The 8,482-nt window shown below is 43.5% G+C and overlaps 1 non-coding gene across 1 annotated transcript; it reads right to left on the reverse strand.

The window, feature by feature from the left end:
• Positions 1 to 8,081: 8,081 nt before the first annotated feature.
• Positions 8,082 to 8,153, reverse strand: trnad-guc (transfer RNA aspartic acid (anticodon GUC)). The gene has a single exon. It is a non-coding gene; the product is annotated as a tRNA-Asp (tRNA).
• Between the last annotated feature and the right edge of the window lie 329 nt (positions 8,154 to 8,482).

Raw genomic sequence — 8,482 nt, forward strand, 5'->3', positions numbered from 1 at the left:
CGCAGCTGTTTTGGGAATGTCCTCCAAGCCCACAAACACCTGATGTTAGCCTCTAACCAGATAAACTTTGGAAAAAATTAACGTCTGGCTAAACGAGCTGAGAAGTTTTGGCTGTGTGGGACTAGGGTGGTGGCCACATTAAAGTGTTGGTAATCACCATATGGTTCCTTAGGTTGTTTTAGCCAGAAGTGGTAATGAGGCCAAGCTCCCACTATCTGTTAAAAGTTCCCAATGACATGCACCTCAAATAGCCTCCGACAACCAAATCCAGCTTCTGGACTTCACATGTAGCTTAGCTAATAAGCCCAGCGGAACCATTTCTACTGACAGAAGAAGGGGCAAAGCGGGTTACTGGCACCTTAAAACCAATCACTTTGGGCAGACAGGGCTCATCAGCCATGGTTGGCAGCTCATCTTGGAGAAGGAAAACTCTGATCCTAAACCTCCGTTGCCTTGTGGCTATACTCTCTCATGGGGAAGACTTCGAGAGTAAACCCAGAGGGAAAGATACGGAGCTGGTGTCCCTATGGCAGTCCTACATTGAGTTCAATGCTGATTGGCAATTCCTGTGATGCTGCTGGTACCAAACTGTATCGGTCTCTCCCCTTCCTTTGAGTTTATTAGGTGTGTGGAGAGGGGGAGCTTGCTACATGGGCAACAGCTTTCTCTCCATATCGTACTGTCAGACTTGCATATCTGGACAGCTAGGATGTAATATCCTTGGTCAATTCTGACCGACAGAGGTCCTCACTCACTATATGGGTGGCAACTACCATCGGACTTAGGGACCATATGAGGGGGTGAAGCCCAGGGGTATTCAACCAAGGTACAATGCCAAGTCTTTCCATGTTAGCAAAATCAGCCTTCTTGGTTACCAGATTTTCTGGGACCAGCCGATGTGCATGGGCATGGACTGGAAGCCCAGTTGTGGGAATGTGGTGCTCGACCCCATGTTTTGTGACTTTTGTGGAGAACATGGGCTTGGTGAGGTCTAGGAGTTCACCCAGCAGTCGAGTAAACTTGCATGTGGTGGTGCATGTTGTGGGAACCCACTGGGAGAAAGGGTAATGACCCAAAGTCCTTGACATCCACAAGCCGGCAGTTCGTAAGATCGACCAACAGTCCTTAGGAACACAGGAAATCTGTACCAAGCAGAGGTCTCACCATTTTAGCCAGGATGAAGTCCCACGTGTAATGTTGCCCATTGAAGCAGAGCATCACCCATCAAGTCCCGTAAGTCTGGATCCTGCTGCTGTTGGCGGCCTCCAGCAAGGTTTCATTGCTCTTTGCCTTCTCACCAATATGCGATGCTGGCAGCACACTCACTTGAGCACTCGTGGCACACAGGAAGCATCATCTTGAAAGGGTGCCCATAATAAACAACAGACGACCCTGGCAGCTGGAACCCATGGTGATCACCGACCTCTGATGGCCTGATGTACTGGCACTGTCGAAGTTGCAAGGTGGTTGGCACTTCCTAGCGTTCGTACCACAGCGAACGTTGTAAAAACACAGGGCCAGTGTCATCTGTTTCACAGCCACTGGCGTCCTTATATTGGGTGCCTTGCTGACCAGACTGATTGAGGTAGAGAAAGGAAGAGGAATAACGCACCACTGCCTGGCTTAGTGTAGACTATCAGCCATTTTAGCAGGCTCCTTAGAGTTCATCTCGGGTGCATTAATGAGGGTTATATGAACTCGATCACGTATTTGCTACAAGAAGAGTTCTTTAAAAATAAAACCAGGATGGTGATTTCCCAGGAGAGACGGCATGTTGTCCATTAGTTCCAAAGGCTTACCATCACAGAGGCTGGGCAAGGACAGCAACTGCTTGGCACACTCGGACACTGATAGCCCAAAAGCCTGTAAAAGGTGAGTTTTCAGCAATCAGTATTTATTGTGTTCAGGCGGGTGTTCCAGCAGATTCACAACTCTTGCAGCCATGGAATTGCTGAGCAATGCTAACATATAGTAGAATTTGGCGTCATCGGCAGTGATTTCTTGCAGAGGGAACTAGGCCTCAGCTTGTACAAACCAAGCGACAGCATTTTGTTCCCAAAACTCCGGCAGCTTCAAAGCAACTGCATTGGCTGACATGTTCAGTAACACTAGGATCATCCTACAGCATGGGGTCACCAATGTTCATTGTTGCAAATAAACTGAAGAGAGGTGTTTTACATTTAATGAAACCTGTAACACATTTTATTGAACTCCAAAACCTAAACACAAAAGCATACTAAAAATCCTTACAACATCATCACGTCAGACCAGCCTCTTAAAATGAAACCCCAGCTCAACGTCGGTGGTTGTGAAAAATATACATTTTTCCCAATTATGTTACCCTACACTATCACCACTGCAGTTTCCTTTACTTCTCTTCTCTTCTGCGCCATAGCACCAGAAACAGTGCTAGAGACCGAGTCACTGCGGCTCTTCCCAGTAGGTTGTCCCCTCAACAGTATCTAAGGTGGTTTACCAACAGGACAACTGGACTTGCTGTGTTGTCTAGAAGCTGTTTCACCATTCATCCAAGAGAATTCTTCAGTTTTGATCCATGGAGGGTAATTTTCTGGTTTATAAACTCTGTGAGTTATTTAAAGAAATGGCAATCACACAAGGGCTGTTAAGTGTTGTAGAGGTAATGAGAGGGTCATTAGTCTTATCTTCACATGAATGGAGGTGTGAATTATTGTGTAGAGATGTAAGTAGTTGATAGGTGGCTTTAAACAACTCACAGAGTTTAGAATCAGAATCGGGTTTATTATCACCGGCATGTGACGTGAAATTTGTTAACTTAGCAGCAGCAGTTCAATGAAATACATAATCTAGCGGAGAGAAAAAAAAATAATAAAACATAATAAATAAACAAGTACATCAATTACATATATTGAATAGATTATTTAAAAATGTGCAAAAACAGAAATACTGTATATTAAAAAAAGTAAGGTAGTGACCAAAGCTTCAAAGTCCATTCAGGAATTGGATGGCAGAGGGGAAGAAGCTGTTCCTGAATCGCTGAGTGTGTGCCTTCAGGCTTCTGTACCTCCTACCTGATGGTAACAGTGAGAAAATGGCATGCTCTGGGTGGTGGAGGTCTTTAATAATGGATGCTGCCTTTCTGAGACACCGCTCCCTAAAGATGTCCTGGGTACATTGTAGGCTAGTGTCCAAGATGGAGCTGACTAGATTTACAACCTTCTGCAGCTTCTTTTGGTCCTGTGCAGTAGCCCCTCCATACCAGACAGTGATGCAGCCTGTCAGAACGCTCTCCACGGTACAACTATAGAAATTTTTGAGTCACTGCACTGGAAAACTACCACCATGGATCAGAACTGAAGAAGCCTCTCGGATGAGTGGTGAAATGTCTTCTAGACAACACAGCAAGTCCAGTTGCCTTGATTTACTACTGCTTGACATACAATGACCTGATTGACTGACAACCTAATAGACATATACCCGCAGGGGTACTCTGCACTGGCAGAGCAATTCCGTTCCTTCAATTGGCAGTCACCTATGTCCTGCAGCCAAGGGGTGACTACCTCCCTGTAGCTCCTATCTACCACCTCCTCATTCTCCTGTATGAGTCAAAAGTCATCGAGCTGCAGCTCCTGTTTCTTAATATGTTCTCTCAGGAGCTGCAGCTCGGTGCATCTGGTGCAAATGTGTTTATCCAAGAGACCAGACGTCTCCCAGAATCCATGCATCTCTTACACAGTACAGAACGCTGCCCCCAGAGCATTCTCAGTACATTACTGTGCCCTACAGATGAGGAATGAAGAATTAAGAACAAGAATAGTAACTTACCAGATACTTTACCTCACCTTTGATGCTGTATCCAGTCAAGAACCTATCAAGCTCTGCCTTAAATATACGCAACAACCTGGCTTCCGCTGCTGCCTGTGGTAATAAATTCCACATCCATTGGCTAAAGGAATTTCTCTGCATCTGTTTTAAATGGACACCCCTCTATCCTGAGGCTGTGCCCTCTTGTCCTAGGCTCCCCCACCATGGGAAACATCCATAAGACCATAAGATGATAACACACAGGAGCAGAAATAGGCCACTCGGCCCATCAAGTCTGCTCCATCATTCCGTCATGGCTGATCCTGCATCCCACTCAGCTCCATACACCTTTGATGCCCTGACCAATCAGGAAATGATTAACTTCTGCCTTAAACATACCTATGGACTTGGTCTCCACCGCAGTTTGTGGCAGAGCATTCCACAGATTCACTACTCTCTGGCTAAAAAAAGTCCTCCTTACCTCTGTTCTAAAAGGTCACCCCTCAATTTTGAGGCTGTGCCCTCTAGTTCTGGATGCCCCCCCCCATAGGAAACTTCCTCTCCACATCCACCCTATATAGTTCTTTCAATATCAACTCTCACCTCTCTTTAACTCTTTATATAACTGAAAAAACTTATCCTGCTTTATATTATTGGCTAGTCTGCCCTGATATTTCATCTTTTCCCTTTTTAGCTTTTTCAGTTGTCTTTTGCTGGATTTTGAAAGCTTCCCAATCATTCAACTTCCCACTCACTTTTGCTACCTTATATGCCCTTTCCTTGGCTTTTATGCAGTATTTAACTTCCTTTGTCAGCCATGGTTCCCTGCCCCTGCTATTTGAGAACTTCTTCCTCTGTGGGACATATCTATCCTGCGCCTTGTGAACTATTCCCGGAAACTTCAGTCATCTCTGCTCTGTCGTCATCCCAACCAGGATCTTCCTCCAATTCAGCCAGGTAAGCTCCTCTCTCATGCCTCTATAATTCCCTTTATTCCATTGCGGTACTGATACATGTGACTTATGCTTCTCCCTCTCAAAATGCAGAATGAATTCAGTCATATTATGATCACTGTCTCCTAAGGGTTCCTTTACATTAAGCACCCTAATAAGATCTGGGTTATTACACAACATCCAATCCAAGATAGCCTTTCCATGAGTAAGCTTAAGAACAAGCTGCTCTAAAAAGCCATCTCGTAAGCATTCAACATATTCCTTTGCTTGCAATCCAACACCAACCTGGTTTTCCCAATCCCCTTGCATATTGAAATCCCCCATTACAATTGTGTCATTACCTTTGTTACGTGCCTTTTCCAGCTCCCTTTGCAATCTCAACCCCACATCTTAGTTACTATTTGGAGGCCTATAATCCTATTATGTTCCCAGTATTTTCTCCCTTGCAGTTTCTTAATTCCACCCATAAAGATTAACATTCTCTGACCCTATGTCACCTCTTTCTAAAGATGTAATTCCATCTCTTACCAACAGAGTCACACCATCACCTATGCCTTCCTTCCTGTCCTTTCAATACAAAGTATATCCTTTGATGTTAAGCTCCCAACTGTGGCCTTTTTCAGCCATCCTTTCCACATCTACTCTGTCTAGGCCTTTCAATACTCGAAAAGTTTCAATGAGATCCCCTCTCCTCCTTCTAAATACCACCGAGTACAGACCCAGGGCTAATAACGTTCCTCATATGAAAACCCTTTCATTCCCAGAATGTGCTTCTTTGCTCGATATTTTGAATTATGTTACTCGCTATTTTTGAATGTTTGCTTGCTATTTTGAATATTTTCCACCCTGGGTCCCGAGGAATGCTGTCTCGTTCAGCTATATCTATGTATGGTTTAAATGATAATTAAACTTCATTTGATTGGATTTTTATTCGCCCTTTCTAATGAACCCCACGTAGTGATTAGTTGCAGTTCAACTCCAAAAAACTACTGTGAAGTTCTACCTTTTCAATCTTGAGTGCGGACCTGATTGGAAAGGTAGCCTTCTTGTGTTGTACATTTCTGAAGAAGGGTCTCAGCCTGAAACATCGACTGTTTATTCATTGCCATAGATGCTGCATGACCTGCTGAGATACTGTAACATTTTGTGTGTTTCTGTACATTTCTTTGATATTGTTGGAACCCTACAACATATCCATTCTCATAATATGAACCTGCACTATTCTGTGAATTTCTCTTTTGAGATGATGTACCACTCTGCTTTGCAGAGCTTTGATCACAATAACATTACCAGCATGGTAATTCATTTGTATCTGTAAGCCCAGGCTGGCCCTGTTCCCTTCTCTCAATTTCAAATATTGGAGTTTAAGAGAAATTAGCTTGGTTGCAGTAATTGTGTTAAGCTGCTGTTGTTCTATATTGAACTATTTTTTCAAGTTACTATGTGATTTTAAAAAACGTTGTATTGTTCATTTGCTGACGTGCAAAGATGGATCATTCTCATTTAGAGTGTAGGAGGCCATTCACCCCAACACGTCAATGCTGGCCAAAAATAGATAAAACAAACTTGACTTTCTAACTTCTGATCAACTACCAGATTATTAAATGCCTCTTCATGTGATTATCTAGATACATTTTTCTAAGGGTGATAAAGGTTTCTGTATCCAGCACACTTTCGCCCAGACACCCTAATTTGTATGACCTATCCCAGGGGTCCCCAACCTTTTTTGCACCGTGGACAGGTTTAATATTGACAATATTCTTGCGGACCGGCCGACTGGTGGGGGGGGAGGCGGGGAGGGATGGGTGTTAATCACGACTGGAATATAGGTGATAAGTCACTTATAAGTGGCTAACACACTCAATTTTGTTTCTAAACGGGTTTATCTAACAAATTTAATATTAAACACACAGCGCATATTTTCCTCACATGAGTATAGTGATAAGTCAATTATAACAGGGGACCCCAACCTCCGGGCTGCGAAGAATGCAGTGGTACAGCAGTGCCCGGAACGAAGTTTATTTCGGCTTTTTTCTTAAAGATGTGCTGGGTGTGCTCCGGCCACCACTGTACCACTGCATTCTTTGCAGCCCGGAGGGTGGGGACCACAGAATTATAAGTCACTTATAAGTCAATAGCATCATAACATTTTAAGTAACGTTTGGATATTAAACACACCGCATATTTTCCTGGTATGAACATATAAAATCATTGCAACACACCAATGTCACTGAATCAGTGGGAGCCCTGGGCTTGTTTCCCTGCAACAACACGGTCCTATCGAGGGGTGATGGGAGACAGCGATACTGGAAGGGGGTTCCTCATGTCCAGTCTATTCCGCAATTTAGTTTTCGTTGCATTCATCGCAGAAAACTCTGCTTCGCAGTGATATGATGTTGGAAATGGAAGCAACGTTTTCAGTGCTTTCGTGGCTATCTCAGGATATTTAGCTTTGACTTTGATCCAGAACGCCGGCAGAGATGTTATGTCAAACATGCTTTTCATCTCACCATATCATTTGCAAGCTCGAGGAGTTGATCTTTTTCCCACGCTGACATGGATGATTCACCGGGGACATTCACAAATGGGTCACGGACCCATTCCTTTACATGTCTTGGGTCATTTGCATCTTGGGTCACTGATGACCTCGCGCGTGTTAAAGTTCAACAGTGGGCATGACAGGGAATGAGGAACGGTGCAGCTGACTCATATCGTTTCATATCGCCAAATCACATCCTTTCCTCGCGGCTCAGTAGCACATGCTTTGTGGCCCGGTACTGGTCCGCAGCCCAGTGGTTGGGGACCACTGACCTACCCCACTTAATTCCTTCTCCCACCTAGTCCCATCAATGCATGCTGACCCCTTCCAGTTATGGGCCTTCCTGCAAAGGGAAATACATTATTTCTCTTCACCCTTGTCTGAGCTTATAACTTTATATAACTCTATTCAAACTTCATCATGTGTCCTTTGCTCCCAAGTAAACAACACCAACCTTGCCTATTTCCCTCGGAACCACACTTATACACTCTCGGCTCTAAATATAAAGCAGCTGCAAATGGGAAAATGGGCAGAGGTATAGTCAAATTTGTTTCAAATTTAAGATCGTTTGTAAATTTTCACAGAACGTAACAGTTGTAGATAATTAACAATGAATGCAAGAGGTCGTTAAACTTTGCGGGGTGGTGCCTACCATTAACCTCCGTTTCAGAAAAATGAAATTGACCACAAAGAATTGTGAAATAAATTTTATTAAGGATTTTGGAAACATACAATAACGCAAGACGTTTTAACATCCAGTTCGTAAAAAAAAACAGGAGATCTCATTATTTTAAAAAAACTGAACACTCCCCGTCGGGGAATTGAACCCCGGTCTCCCGCGTGACAGGCGGGGATACTAACCACTATACTAACGAGGAGCCAATAATTGCAGCGGCACCGTACACCCTATAAACTAGGTTTATATAGCATATGAAAATAGTTTTTCATTTCATTTTAATGTACTCAATAGATCAACTCGCTGATAATTTTTTTGCTGTAAGCAGCCTTTCAGCTCGTGGGCGGGCTGTTAAATCGAAGTTCTTGACGCTGAAGTACCTGAGGTAGGACGAATTCTTGCTTTCGTTGAACATTGTTAAGCCAGCAATGAACTCCAGGAAAATCTAATTAATTATCAAAATAGAAGTAAATCCGTTTAATCGGTAGATAAAATCAGTTATTTATTCCAAAATCTGCAGTCTCTTGTCGT

This window comes from Mobula birostris, chromosome 9 (assembly GCF_030028105.1).
Source record: "Mobula birostris isolate sMobBir1 chromosome 9, sMobBir1.hap1, whole genome shotgun sequence".
NCBI classification, from domain to species: Eukaryota; Metazoa; Chordata; class Chondrichthyes; order Myliobatiformes; family Myliobatidae; genus Mobula; species Mobula birostris.